Genomic DNA, 15297 nt, shown 5'->3' with positions numbered 1-15297 from the left:
TGGTTTATGCAATGTCTGTCCCAGACTCCTTACTGGTTTAAGATAAACCAGACATCCACCCCCAGCATACTTGCTGGGCTGGGCTCTACAGCTCCACAGCAGGGCTGGCCCCTCCCACTGTCTCAACCCCCCTCATGGCTGCCCCGCCCAGCCCCAGCTCCTGGCCCTTTAAAGAAAAGCCTCTACTCACCAGCTGCTGCCAGCTGGGGGGGGGGGGAATCCCTGCTGCCCCCCACTATGCCACACCACCTGCGGGGCTCTGCTGTGAACGTCCTGGCCCCCACCTGCTCTCCCAGCCCTGCAACCTGGCTGCTGCGCCCAGTCCAGCTCCTGGCCCTTAAAAAAAAGCCCCCACTCACAGGCTGCTGCAGTGGCCATGAGGCTTTTGGGGGCTCATAGCACAGCCTCGCACACAGCACAGGGCAGTAAGTGGGCAGCAGGGATCACCCCTGCCTGGCAGGATCTGGTAAGTCAGGGCTTTTTTTTTTTTAAAAGAGCCAGGAGCTGGGAGAGCAGCCAAGCCATTGACAGTGGGTGGGGGATGGGGCCAATTTAGAAATTCAGCCAATTCAGTAGCGGCGGAATCTCTGAATCAGATTCAGCTGAACTGATTCAGGACAGTGATTCAAATCACTGAATTGAATCACTGTCCCCTGAATCGGCCGAATCCAAATGCGAAGCAAGTACTAGCCACTTTGCACAGGCCTAATGTCTACAGTAGAGCTTTTGCTGGCATGACATTTTCAGTCACAGATCATGCCCCATTTGGACTCCTGGCTAACATACCTGGACTGGCAAAAGTCTGTAGCGTAGACCTTCAGCTGTTCAGTGTACTATCCAAAGTTTATGGAGTTGGCCTTTATTGTTAGTTTTAACAACAAAGCAAACTCTCCTTCCCTCTGAATTACCTTGGATCTCCTATTTGTTACAGTAAATCCAGTGTCCCAGATTTCCCAGATGATATCCTGGATTTCCAGAATTTCCATATGGTCAGTCTGCATATCAACTAACAGTTAAAATGAAATACAATTATTTTCTTTCTAGTGCAGCTAGATGAGTTAAGCAGGGATTACATCACACATGTGAAAAATAAAAATCATGAAACAGACAGGAAATATCTGTTCTCTTGACTTCAGACACTTACACGTGAAATAACAAGAGATATAAATGAGACAGAGTGAACAGGAAAACATTAAGAAAAGGGACTTAACTACTTACTGTATGTGATGCTGAAGTAAATATTAGGCCTGTGCAAAGTGGCTAGTATTTGCTTCGGATTCAGCCGATTCGGGGAATAGTGATTTTATTTGATTCAAATCACTGTCCCAAATCAATTCGGCCGAATCTGATTTGGAGATTCTGCCACTGCCGAATCAGCCAAATCCCCGGCCTGTTCTCAATAGCTACCCCACCCACTCTCCCAGCTCCTGGCTCTTAAAAAAAAAAAAAGCCGACACTCAATGGCTGCTGCCAGGCAGGGAGAGATCCAAGCTGACCCCCACTTCATGGGAGGCTCTGCCATGAGCCCCAGAAACCCTGAGACTGCTGCAGCAGCCAGTGAGTAGGGGCATTTTCTTTTTTTTTTTAAAGGGCCGGGAGCTGGAGTGGGCAGGGCAGCCATGGGGGGGTCAGTGACTGGGGGTCAAAGAGCTCATGGTAGAGCCCCCCACGTGGTGTGGGGTAGTGGGGGACAGTGGGGATTGCCCCCCCCCACCTGGCAACAGCTGGTGAGTAGGGGATTTTTTTTAAAGGGCTGGGAGCTGCGGCCATGGGGGGGCTGGGGGAGCAGGCGGGGGTTGGAGGCACTCAGGGAGGCTGGGGGAGCAGGTGGGGGTGGGGCCTGGCATGGAGTCTTGTTCATACAGAATTCCCACAGGCAAGGTTTCAAACTGCTCCCATTCCAGTCATAACCTCTAATTGACCTTGAAAACTTTATCCTGCACTGCTACAGGGAATACTGCGTGTGTGCTTCAGTAAGCATCCATTTCCCATGGCAGGGCATGGAGTATCCTTTAAACACACCCATTAGCAACCTCTAGTTTTTTTACATGTCTGCTTCTATCAGCCCAACCAATAATACTATCAACAAATGCCAATTATTCATCATGGGAAATTATGGGTTTTTCCCCTCCCCCAAATTTCCTAAGCAAAGATGCAGGTTTTCAGTGAACCCATACCCTTCCCCACACAAAACCAAAAAAAAAAAATCAGTTTTAATACAACATTTTTTACAGTATAAATGGAAATGATTTACTGCAAAAGGGGTCTTTGGCTTCCAGGTTAGCAAAACAGTAAGAACCTCTTTCCATTTCCACAGAGATTTTTATTTTGGTCAAAAAGCCACTTTTTCCTAAAAAAATGTAACTACTAGAGTGTTGTTCATAACCTGACTGTATCTTGAGCTAAATCAGTGGAGTCCAGCCTTTTTGGCAAGCATGCAACAAATTAGCCCTGCATTCTCCCAGAGTGGGGCTCTTATCCCTTTCTGTTATCTGATCTGCTGCTCAGTTTTATGCTCCCAGACCAAGCTGCTGCTCTGCTTTCTGCTCCGTGCACTATCTACCACTGTCTGTTCCCTCCCCAGTGTGCAGAGGTCTGTGCCACAGGTTGGCCACCCCCAAGTTAGGTGATGTTTTCAAGATAAGCTCGCTAACCTGTCAAGTGAACATTTAAAGCTTGAATGCTGATGACGCTCCAGTTAGAAATGTTCTCATCTACTCTGTGTGACTAATACAAACACTGTTCAGCTTTGAGCATTACTCTGCAGTGCCACCATTTTTCATTCAAGCTAAACTAATAGAAGAGGAAATAATTTGATTGTAAATAGTTCAAGCTAACAGTACCACAAAGAAACACACATAGGAAACAAACCTTTCGGGTTTTTTTCATGTAATACACTATTCACCAAGAAAATCAAGGTATAAAGCCATGTGCTTAAAACCTTGTTTAGCACAGGGGAAAAAGGATATAGAGGAAAATGGAAAGAAAAACTGCATACTGCCTCAGGACACATGCTTGAGCACTTCTATTAATCCCAAATTCACTTTGCTACTCCTACTTTAGTATCAAATTCAGGGTGTTTTTTTTATTCAAGCTTTTTCTGAATTGATCTGAGAATAGTTAGTCTTTCATTGCCCATCTTAGCTGAATCTCTGTCTAACAGAGTGCAGAAGAGACACACAAAAGCATCTCTGCCTAAAAACCAGTAACTCAGCTTTTTGGCAGAAGACAATGAATTTTTACTACACAAAATCATGCAGCACTAAAATGACAGCTATACAACCTGAAGACTTGCATCCTGCCAAGCCAAGTTATGTAATGAAGCAAGTCCCATATTGCTGTTAGCTGCCTCAGAGTTTTCAGTGCTTCATAATTATAGGTGAAAAAATAAAATAGGAAATACTACCAAGCAACTACATAAGAGCCCCTGGATTCCTGCAATTAAAACTACACAAAGCCTGCAGAAAGGGCTTTGTTTACTCTCTGGTAAGTAATACATTTTAGGCATCTGTGAGGCAAAAAAATGTCAGTGTAATCTTATTCTAGTCTGCTCTTTTGGTTTTTTGCTGTTTTTTTATTCCTATTTTCAATAATCTGTGAAGAAGTTATGCATGAAATAAAACAGGACCAACAATAGTCTATGGAAGAGTCTGAGATATTGTACAAAATGTGATTTCCTCAAGCCCATGTGCTCTCCAGCTCTGCTAATCCAAAACAAATATGGGTATGTAAACTAACTAGTTGTCAAGGCCACTTCACCTTTTATACCCTGACTGGAATGGACATCTTATTGCAGTTCATCTCCTATGCAGTGATCAGACGGAGTGCTAGAACCCAGGTGGGGACAGCAGGCAGGCTCAAGTAGTCTCAATGTAGATAAAAATACAGGCATACCTCAGAGATATTGCGGGTTTGGTTCCAGACCACCGCAATAAAGTGAATATCGCAATAAAGTGAGTCACACAAAGTTTTTGGTTTCCCAGTGCATATAAAAGTTATGTTTACACTATACTGTAGTCTATTAAGTGTGCAATAGCATTATGTCTAAAAAAAACAATGTACATACCTTAATTAAAAAATACTTTATTGCTAAAAAATGCTAACCATCATCTGAGCCTTCAGCGAGTCGTAATCTTTTTGCTGGTGGAGGGTCTTGCCTCAATTTGTAAAAAACGCAATACCTGCGAAGCGCAATAAAGCGAAGCGCAATAAAACGAGGTATGCCTGTATAATCTTTTTATTAACATCTTAGAAGTAAGGGCAGGAGCTATGGGTATGGCAGGCAGCTTCTGGTCCTGGGTATGACCAAAAACTACACCCTGCTGGGGAAGGATGGTCTGGTTGGGCTACCCGCTGTGGGGTAGCTCCCCAGAAATGCCATGCCAGTAGCCTCCCTAGTGAAAGAAAGGTAGGGGTGCCTTATAACCCCACCCCCAACTACCCAGTGGATCACAGAGCAGATAGTGGGGCCAGACACGCCTAGGGAGAGGCACCTGGGCCCAAGGGGAGTAAGACCCTAAGGCCCCAGAGTCAGGATGGAGCATTGGCCCCAGTGAGAGGGCAGAGGAAAAAACTGGCTACGTAGAGTAAGGCCACAAGGGAGTCCTCAAGGGTATGCAGTACTTGTGTGTGCAGAGTAGGGTTTCAAGGGGCAACCTGAAGGGTTGCATTAAAGTAAGCTAGTGAGTAGGCCCCAGTGAGGGGAGTACATTGTTGTTGCCCTAGTGAGGGGATGGAGGAGAAGGTAGGCCTGAAGCAGAGCTGGGCCCCAGTAAGAGGGTGTGCACTGTGCATGTGATACCTGGGGCAAGCAGAGCCAAAGGCCAAATGCAGCCAGTAAGGGGCTGAAAGAGTCATAGCAAGTAGCTGAATACACAGTGTGGCGGCACAGTGACGACCAGCTCCAGGGGGGAATGAGAGTCCCAGGTAAGACCCTGGAGTATGGGTAGGTGTGAGGCACTGTGCAATATAGATGCCATCTGCGAGACATGGGACATGGTATGAGAAGGTTGGAGCCATGTATATACCCCTTGGCATCAGGACATTAAATGGGCAGCCTCCCGTTTAGTACATCATGTATATCCCAACAAGTCATGGCAGGTGAGATAGGATAGACTTCCCTAGACAGAGGGGTGGCCAGTATGGTGACTGACCATGAATTTGGCCCCTTTGTTACACAGATGTAGCTTTTTTCACTTATGTCAAGAATAGTTTGCTACAGTTTATTCAAGTAGGTCAGTTCAATAACTAGTCCAAAATTGCAAAGTTAAGCAGGATAGGTCATTTTCTTTGTTCAGTCTATGAATAAAAATGAGATTCAACAGGTTCAGATTTGCCAATTCTGAAATGTTGCAAGACATGGGCCAAGTATAGAAGTTACACTTAATGTGCAGTTGGCTCACAGAAAGTGCTATACAGCTGTAATTGAACAGATGGTCAGAGCCCACAGAGCACTGTCGAAAAAGCAGATCCCATCCTAGGATGACCCTGGATGGATGTGGTATCAGACTTCAGTGCTGTAAGAGCACCATAATGAACATCTGCATCAGATCCCACAGTGACTCCCAATAGGTTGCACTGCAGCACCCTACTCACCCCACCCCAGGGTGGTGGTCTAGCCTAGGTCAGAGCTCATCTTCTGTAATTGACTGCTGAGCTGCCCCCCACCCCAAGAATCAGCAACAGCCCTGTCTCCAAACTCCTCTTGTTACCCCTAGCCAGCTATGAGCCACCATCTGGTACTATTGCTCAGTGTGCAGATTCCATCTACCCCATCTGGGCATTTGTAAAGACCGAAGCTTTCGATTTAAGCACTGTACTGATTTTGGACACCATATTCACACAGAGTATTGTCCAAGATGTTCATCTTGTACAGTGTTATTTTGAAGCGTCCGTATCCAAATCTTGGCCTGACCAACACTTCTCTGTCAAGGTCATGTCCCATGGGGGACTCATTTGATGTTGGTATAAAACACTGTAGGAATAGATTTCCAGATTATTCTGAATGGTCATTTCATTTCCATTCACCCCACCCCTTATCTACATATAGTGCAACACACACAGCCACAGCACCCAGCCTGCCAGGCTCTCCACGGGCCCAGAAACCTGGCAGCAGGGGAGTGGTTAGGGTCTATTTTCTTATGTGACTTGGTTTAATGTCCCAAAGTGCAAGAATAACTCTGTGTGTGCATAAGTTGTGCAGCGTGTTAGGAGTCTCTGCACACTGTTAAGTACAGCATCAAGCTTTTTAGTGCAACAGCTTCTGGACCATACAGGAGCACAGTAATCTGCTGGGGTATATACCATCGCAAGGGCAGTGGTTCTGAGCACTTTGAAGTTGGCACCCCATGTCGTGCTGGCTAAACATCTTAAGGCAGCTACCCATGCAGAGACTTTACTGATGATCTTCTGAATGTAATGTTTATAGGTGAGGGAATGGTCCAATGCAGGGGTGAGCAAAATGGCAGACCCGGCTGGCAGCTGAACTTCGTCTCTCAGAAGCCCCTGTCTGCATTGCTGGGGCCAGTCCCCGTGGAGACCACAGCTGAACCAGCCCTATGATAGCACAAGGCTGGGCTTGCCATGGAGACCAGACCCAGATGCACTGGTAGGGTGCACAGCAGAGCAGGGCAGGGGGCTGCTCTGGAGAAGCTGGGATCTTGCAGTGAGGGCAGGTTGGTCTAGGGCGAAGGCAAAGCCACAATCTGTTCCCTACACACTTCAGGCAGGGGTGTGCATGCAGTGGATCACAGCTCTGCCCTGGCTCCTTGCAGTGGTGACAACCTGGTCCTGAGCCAGGGCATAGCCAAGATCTGTTGTGTGCTCACCCCTACCCGGAGTGTGCAGGTGACAGATTGCGACTCTGCCCTGGCCCCGGATAAAGGTACCCCCACTGCAAGATCCCAGCAGCTCTGGAGCAGCCTCCTGCCCTGCTCTGCCACATACCCTGCCAGCACAGCTGTGTCTAGTCTCTATGGCAACCCCAGCCTTGTGATATCACAGGGTAGGTGCAGCCAGGGTCTCCATGGAGACTGGCCCCAGCCATGCAGTCAGGGGCTGCTGGGAGATGGAGTCCAGCTGCCAGCTGACTCTGACCTGCAGGCTGGACTTTGTCCGCCCTGGTCTAATGCAACTCTGGTAAGTCAGGGTATGGTCATAAGGAAGGATGTGGTCATGGAAGCCAAAGCCTTACCAATGACACCAGCGCCGCAGTCTTTGGTTAACTACCTGGATCCTCCTCTTCCTCCTCAGCCCATACCCCAAGACTGGGAGGATCGAAGAGAACACCACCTGTGCCCCCAGACCCTTTTGCCCCGCTGTCAAATCCCTGTAGCGCCTCATGACCCAGGTGGGAGCACTCTTAGCCATGTCATTGGTGCCCACATAAATAAGGAGCATGGGATAGTGGTCTGTGGGCTGGAGGAGCTTAGGGATCTTCTCTACAATGTCTCGGATGTGGGCCCCCAGGAAGCAGCAGACTTCCAGGGCTAAGGGGTCGGGGCAGCAGATTACCCTCTCAGTCCCCCTCAGCATGGAGTCTCCCGCAACAAACACTTTACGTTTTGTCTTGGGGAGAGCGGGGACGGTAGCTGCAGTTGAGCCTGTGTTGCCTGCGGGAGCTGGCAACTCAGCAGGCTCTGCCGGAGCAGCAAGAGGTGCGTACCTATTGCTAAGCTCCGACAGGGCAGGGGCCTTGGTGTGGTGGGCCTTAGGGCCCCTGACCACCTTGGTCTATACTCCTGACTGGACAGAGTGGGAGGTCCTGGAGTCCTCCCTTGTCCTGGAGGGAGACCGTGGTCTACCCTCCGGCTCCTGGGGGAGAAGGGCCTGGCAGTAGGAGTCTATCTCCTGTTCACAGTCCCTGATGGCACGCAGTCTCTGGACCATTGATGTGGGGAGCTGGAAGGGACAGGGTGGCAACTTGCACCTGCAATGCTGTGGCACTTGAATGAGCCAGCCAGGAGCAGAAATGCACTATGAAGGTCCAAGAATGAGGTCTACGGATGGCCAGCCACTTACTGAGGGAGGCCACACACGCTGCTGAGACACTCATAGCACCAGGAGATGGAATTTATGCACAGGGTCAAAGACTGCTTGGGATCCAGCTACAACACCCCTGAGTGGCATCAGTGCTGCTTCCCACAGGTAGACCATTGCCCTCCCAGACCAGAGTGATGGGGAAGGCTGCCATGGCATTCTCCCTGCTGTCCCAGGGTTTCATGTTTGTTAAACTGAGCCCCCATGGCTGCGCACCCGTCTCCCTCGCCTCAATGTCATAATGACCTGGTGCAGCCTCCTCTCTCATTGTTAAGTGACAAGAAGGTTCTAAGCTCTAGAGTGGACAACACTGCAGTTTTTGTTTAATAAATACATTAAAAGCTCCAACATTTGATTAAAATGAGGCATGTCTCTTCCTCTCTTTGCATTTCCCTGCACCCTGGTGTGTTCACCTGGGGGGAGGTTGGGGAGGAAAAGGGGAACGGGGACAGTACCAGGGCAGCTTGTGTTGTGGACAGTGGTATCCATGACAAGGCCAAAGGAGCCTATAGCAGGAAACCCTGGCCTGGTGCCATGGCATGGGCCCTTGAATCCCTCTGGTCCTAATCATAAGGGGAGCGCTTCTGGTACACGAGTGAGGAAACAGTTGGCTAGGGCTTTGTGGATCTGGACAGCTTGCCATGGTATAGGGTTGGGGCCACTACATATCAATGAGGGGCTCTGCCTCTCCCCCATCCCTGTACCGCATGTGCTCAGAGTGCCAGGCCTGGTCAACAGCTGAAGTACTCTTTCTGACAGTCCAGGTGCTCATAAGCCAGTGCAGAAGGGGTAAGCCAGGCCCACAACAAGGACTAGGAGGGTGGTGACATCACCAGTGACAAAATCAGGGACCCCAAGAGCTTAACGCCCACTCTCCATCTACCTGGGGAACGGGGAGTTGTGCAAGGGGTGGGCATTGTCCTCATCAGCTACACAAAAGTCAGTGGCCCAGTCATGCCCCAGATGCCTGGATTGTGTGTGTGCGTGTCTGCATGTGTGTGCAAGTGTTCAGGATACCTAGGTGTTGTGTGCGTGTGTATGTGGGGTGTCCTGGTGGGCAGCCGTGATGTCCCCATCAGCCAATCAGGGGGGCTTGGCCATTCAGCTCTGCTCGGGAGTCTTTGACAGTCCAGGGAGCCCAAGGGGCATGCTGGGAAGCATGCAAGAGCCCCCTGACCTGCTGCGCTCAGGCCATGCAGGCAGTCTCTGAGCACCTCTCCTCCTTGCCCCCAACAAGGGCTAATGTGTGTTCTGCTTCCTCCCAACCTAAATGGAGGCACTTAGAGTAAAGCTTTCAAAGTTAGAGCACTTCCATCACAGGCTTCTTGAATACCTGTACTTAGCCATGATGACTAGAAACAACCAATTCAGTTCATTAACTTTTCCTTTTTTTTTTTTAATAAATCCTTTTACATTTTAATAAATCAGTTTTAAATGCAAGTTTTGATGATCTTTTTTCTATTAGATCCAGCACATTTACCCTATTTTTTTGGCTAATTTTAAACATTTTAAAATACTGGTGTTCTGCATTTTAATTGAATTCCAATCTCAGAACTAAAATAAATGGTATAATCTCTGAACCAAAAGTGTTATAGAGTTTTGCATTTCTTTTTTTGTCTCAGGCCAACACGGCTACCAAATACATCCCTGAAACATGGAAGATGCTGAATTTTAGCAAAGAAATTTAAATCCAAAAATTGGCTGAACAAAAAGTAAGATTTCTGCTCCTCCTTGCCTTTCTGCCACCTGACACCACCAGGGAAGGAATCCTGCCTTATCTGCACATCAAAGACACTCTCATGGTCCCAGAGGGACATACTTCCATCTTCAGCTTCCTCTGTGTAAAAATAAAGTTTATTTTCCACCTTTGGGGACTTTTTACCATCTTTAATTTTCCCTGAGCCTGAGGAAGAGTGTGTATGTCCGAAAGCTTGCAGAAAAAGACAATTTTTTTGTGATTTCTTATTTGATCTAATAAAAGGTATCATCTCTGAACCAAGAGTTCTAGAGTTTTGCAATTTCAAATGTGTCATAATGTTTGACACAAAGTAAATATTAGCCATGAAATATAATAGCAACCAGTCCCTACCAGAATAAAATGTAACCAAATCAAAATAAATGTTATATTAAGCCATATAGCTATGTAAATAGCATATTTTCCTGTTTACTAATTGTAAACAGGACATAGTGCAAAGTTTATTTAGTGTAAGCAAGATTTAGTGTAAAAACTATGTTTATTTGCAAATCAACATTCCTTAATGATTTAACAATGTTGAGACTCAACCAATGAGAAGACTTAATTTTTTCTTTAAAGATATAATTACAAAGTACATATGCGAAACCAGATTAAATTGATGTCTTAAAGTTTCTTTTTTGGATGATTTAAATCCGTGATTTAAGGAAACTTGATTGAAATCAAATCTACCCTGGATGGCCTCCATAGCTAAATGTAAATAATTCAAAAGGTCATCATTACTAAACAGTGATTGGGAACATGACTTTTAATCACAATTCTTTGCACGTGTGGATGAAACATGATGCATGACTAAAGGATTTTTTTTCCTTTTTGATTATCAAAGATAGCAGTTTACAAACTGAGTCAAACTAGCCAGTTCCTACAGATGTCATAACTACACTTCCATAGGCATAATTTTCTGCAGAATGTACAGTAAAGTTTCATTTAAAAATTCAAGGCACTAATTGGGTGCAAATGCTGCAAGACAGAGATCATTTCCATCTTTCCAAAGGGAGTGTCGGGTTCTGGAAATCTGATTTGAAAACATTTTTACACAAAAATTTGCACAGGTCGAAGGGGCAAAGCAGAAGAGAATCAGGCACTAGCTTTCAAGTCCTTGTAGCTGTGAAGAAAATTTAAGAAATAACAGCTCTAGCAGTACTATCTTACCAAGTCTGGTTAGTTAGAAACAATTGCTGTGACAGATGTGTGAAAAGACACCTTTAACACAGCTCCAAAACGTAATTGCTACATTTTAATGGCAACCTTAGTAAATGTTTCACTGCTGAACATTTTAGCTGAATAATAAATTATCTACTCTCAAAATTATGAGGCTAATTTGAGAGTTAAGTGGAGCTTGAATAGAGTCAAGGCTTGGGGCTCTGGGTTCAAGCACATTACTACAGATTCTCCCATTCTGCCACTTGCCTACACCATCAGTAACTTTTGATTGTGGTAGCAGAGAAAATACATATATAGATGGATAAGAGCTCTCTTGAAATCTGATACATCAGTACAATGATATACATCCAGAAAGAGAAAGTTAAAATTGCAAGGTCCAGCACTTTAAAATTACTTTAACATAATCTAAGGGGAGAATACATTGCAATATTTTTGTATAAGTTAATAATGACCCCTCTCAGAATGATGATGATGTACATACCAATACCATGACATCACAATATATAAGCTGATCCTAACATTAACACAGAAGATGGAAACCCAGAACAGGGCCTTTTTATTATTTTTGCTTTTCTGGGAACACAGATGCTGCATCTAAAAAGCTTAGAACTTTTCCCTTAGTTTCCATTGGAGGACACAGTACAAACCTACTCAGGAATAAGCACAACACCCGAAGAAGGCAATCCACATTAACTAGTTTTCAATCCTATATTTTTATTTTAAATATTTATTGCTCATATTATTGCTAATTTCAGAGGAACAGTATAACAGGGCCAATGGCCATACCTTTGGCTTGAAGACACCAGTGAAGTCCAAGCAAAAGTCATCTTAAATCAGAATAATCCAACTAAAAAAAACATATCGACAGACCCAGTCACATGCACTGACATATTTGTTACATTCAAACAGTGGGCTTATGCCCCCCAGAAAACTACAAGTCCCCCTCAAGCGGATCCACCAACTGGGTAACAGGTTGGGACAAGAGACGAAAAACAGCAATGGGAGTACTATTTACTCCCATTAATAATAAAGGTTAATAACTAGGGTTTTAAGCAGGTACACTGAACATAGAACATTAGCTAATGACCACTGCCCCTCAAATGTATCCAAGGAACCTGTGCACATTGTCCATTGAAACTATCCAGAGATGTACATGAATGAGTGAAAGGAAGACAACCCTCACTGTCCCCCAGGGTCTCCCTTACCAGCATATCCTTCCTGGTCTGGTAGATGGAGATGGTGGCCAGATCTGGGAGGAGGTTAACCAGAAGGTCCTAGGAGTTTGTGGGGTCACAGATGAAGCATGCATAAAATAAAAGGTGTGAAGAAAAATGTAGCCAAACCTCAATAGGAGGCCCACATGCGCAGGTAACCCAGAATTCTGTTTATTGGCACTGGCTGCAGCAGGGAAAGGTGGCAGACCAGAAGTCACACAGATAGCTGCAATAGGCAGCTGGGAAATTTAAGTGCTAGGTCAGACAGGTTTGGGTGGCCCCCAGACAAGGGAAACTGACAGAAGTGAGTTAACTGTGACTGCACAGAGGTATTGTGTTTACCTGACCTGACCAAGCTGATGATGAGTGACAGAACAGGAATCAGACTTACCTGATGTGAGACTTGATGCAGGAGGGTCTCTCAGAGTCTAACAAAGATCCTAGCTGTGAGTGAGGGTGCTCTGGGAGGATTACCTGGAGGAGGGAAGAAAGAAGAGGGAATGGATAAGGGTTGACCCTATGACATGGGAATTCCCTATGAGGAAGGAGTGGACGAGAGGGCAAGAGGCACCCATAGACTAAGATAATTGACTGACGGTGCTGGCTGACACTGAGAGACTAACTGCCCCTGAGTTTGTTCATGAATTCATCAGCCTGACATTTCAGGCACAAGGGACTGAACCAGAGTTTAATTAGGGTGTTAGGCTAAGTACATAAATAAGGTCCTTGAGGAGGATTGTGCCTGGAACATCTGGAATGGTAAGGGCAGGGTATGGAGATGGAGGAGCCCTGCAAAGAGGCCAAATGGTTGGTTAAGTTGCAGTAAGGTCCAGCTGATCTTTCTCCCTAGTTTTACAACTTCCTTTTTGGTTCTTTTAACAACAAGGCATGAAGGGTGAGTTCTAGAAATGGGGACCATCGGGTCTCAGCAGATTGATTGCAACATACAGCCATTGGAAGTACGATCTTCTACATCCACAAATAAAACAGTCTTTTTATCATCTGAGTGCTGTAAGTTGGTCTCCCTGGACATTCAGGCTAGGTATAGACATTCTAAAAGCCTGAGGTGGAATCGATCTAATTTATGTGATTTTCTATAAGCTGCATAGTTTAATTGGTTATGAACAGAATACACATTTGCCCTTTGGTGGTGGGGGAAGAGAGGGAGGAGGAGGGGGAGCAACTCTTAGACTAGATTCCATCATTTTTAAAGCCATCTATTAGGGCTTTGTGGAGCTTTGGTCCCTGATTCAATCTGGTGGAGATTCGGCCCAATTCAGTGGCCAAATCTCCAAATCCCAGTCGAATCAAAGGACCCTTTAATCTCTCTGAATCGAATTGAAACTGTCCGAATTGATTCAGAAAGATTCCGAGATTTGGAAATTGACACAGCTTTAAATGTTTTTTCTACATACCTCTAGGCAGCAGGGGCTCATGAATGCTGTGATGCTGGGCTGCATGGAGTGTCCCATGGGGGGCTCTCCAGCGTGCTCAGCAGCAGACCCGGAAGTGAAACAGAAGCACTTCCTGTCCACTTCCAGTTTTGCCAAGGAGCAAGCTGGCCTCCTCCCCCCACGCCCCCAGCTTGGTGACTGGTGCCTCCTAGGTCTAGGGGGGCACCGGGATCCCCCTGTGGCCAATTGCCGAGCTGGAGAGGCATGGGGGTGGGGGACAGCATGCTCCCTAGCAGACCCAGAAGTGGACCAGAAGGTTTGCTGCTGAGCATGTGGAGGGCCCCCCTACACCCCTGTGAGATGCTCCATGTGCCCCAGCATCATAGCGTTCACAAGCTGCACTGGTACCTTGAGGTATGTAGAAAATACTTTTACAGCTGTGTCTATGTCCGAATCAGCATCAAATCTTCAGATTTGGATTCGGCTGAATTGAATCAGGGACGATGATACGAATCAATGAATTGAATCGCTGTCCCTGATTCAGGCTGAATCCAAATCAAATAGGGTCCTATTCGCACACCTCTACAATCTATGCGTGCCATACTTCTGTTCTGTTACAAGTATACACCAGTTGTGTGTTCTGAACTTCTATTATGGGTATATAGTGGTTTCCAATCACTTATGCTGGTAATAGTATAATGCAGGGGCAGGCAAAATATGGCCCATGGGCCAGACCTAATCCATTAAGCATTTTAATCTGGCTCTCAGTGCCCTCCAACAAATTATACCCCTCCCAGCCCTTCCTTCTATGTACACCCCCCCAGACATACCCTATTGCACCTTGCTCTCACCTTCATGGGCAGAAAGGCCTGGCTGCTGCAACCCCTGGGGACCTGGTCCACTTCCCCAGTCTCCTGCTGGCTCCTGGCAGTAGGTAGGGAAGCGACAGGGGTGGGGCTTCAGCTGGGCAGGAGCACAGAGTGTGGGGCTGGGGCTGGTGGTAGCTTGAAGCTCGTGCCCAGGGGGGCAGCAGCAGCAGAGAGGTTGGGTGAACAGCGTGTGGGTGTGAGGGAAGGGGCGGTGGAGACTCCTCCCCCACTCCCCCCATGGTGCACAGCCCTGGCAGGCAGTGGCAGCAGCACCAGGCTGGGTGTTCAGGGCACTTGTGCCCTGTGAAGGCACCTGGTAGGGTGCAGCTTTGGCCAGCACTGTACATTGTAGTGAGGGGCACAGCCTCTGCCAGGCCACCTCTATCACCAGCATTCCTCTATCACCATGTGCAGCTCTCACAGTTTCTGGGCATGGGAGGAAAGCCTTAGGCACTGGAGCCAGCTGCCTTCCCTGCTGGGATTATGTAGCAGGGGAGGAAAGTCCCAGGTGCATTCCCCTGGGGGGCAGGAAAGGCAGCCAGCTCCAGCACCTGGGGCTTTCCTCCAGTGCTTTGCAAGTACAGGGAGCGCTGGCGATACAGACTGCCTGGCAGGGGGTGATGTGTAGCACTGGCTGGAGCTGCACGCCATTGGGCACAAGCATCCTGAGCACCCATGGGGGGTGGAAGTGGGGGGTCCCCCCACACACACCCCTCCCTCACACCCCACAAACCCCATACACCCATACCCAGCCCCCAGAACCCCCCCACATATACATCCCAATATACCCAGTGTGCCCACACACACAGTCAAACACCCTCACAAAGCCCCCCACAACCCCCCACCCCACCCCACCCCACCCCCAC

Source organism: Gavialis gangeticus, unplaced genomic scaffold (assembly GCF_001723915.1).
Source record: "Gavialis gangeticus isolate Ggan-Ray unplaced genomic scaffold, GavGan_comp1, whole genome shotgun sequence".
NCBI lineage: Eukaryota > Metazoa > Chordata > Crocodylia > Gavialidae > Gavialis > Gavialis gangeticus.
This window is presented reverse-complemented; position numbering follows the sequence as displayed.